Consider the following 703-nt stretch of genomic DNA (forward strand, 5'->3'; position numbering starts at 1 on the left):
GGGGGGGGGGGGGGGGGGGGGGGGCCGGATAATAAATTTTGAAAATCACGAGAAACCACCGCTCGAGCAAATCGATAGCGAAACACGTTTCGCATCGGACTTGGAGAGCTCGACGTAATTCTTTTGATTACATCCACTTTCGCAATTACAACCGCGCGTCGCGTCGGCCGGACTTCAGTAGTATCATCCGAAATATGCGGGGCGCTCCGATAAGCGCGACGCGATTAAACCGGCTCTGACGGCGAACAACACACTACGTCGTCGCGGCGTATCGAGACACGATGAGCGAAACACGAAGCGAATGTTTAAACAAAGATTTGGCTGTGTCACTGTAACCGTTTGTTTGATTTGTAAACCTTTCTTTCGTTACACGCCTGAATCGGGAGCTCTCGAGAAGGATAACGAGAGTCGGAGGACAAAGTGGGAGAGAGAAAGAGAGAATGCGCAATACGTGGAGTCCAAGGCAGAACGAGATGAGTCGCGAATGAATCGAGGAAAAGAGAAAGAAAGAGAGAGAGAGCAAATGAGCGAATGGGGGAGAGAAAGAACTAGAGTGAGAAAGGGAGAGCGAGAGAGTGTAAAAGTAATGTCTGTTTCTATCAATTTTGGTTAACTTAACCGGGTGGTTATTCCAACCGAATGGACCAATCTGTCAATTCTGAATAACGAGAAATGCGTTTGCTCAATTCCGTTGGAATAACCG

This window comes from Odontomachus brunneus, unplaced genomic scaffold (genome assembly GCF_010583005.1).
Source record: "Odontomachus brunneus isolate Ranch 3 - 2012 unplaced genomic scaffold, Obru_v1 Obru_scaffold_020, whole genome shotgun sequence".
NCBI lineage: Eukaryota > Metazoa > Arthropoda > Insecta > Hymenoptera > Formicidae > Odontomachus > Odontomachus brunneus.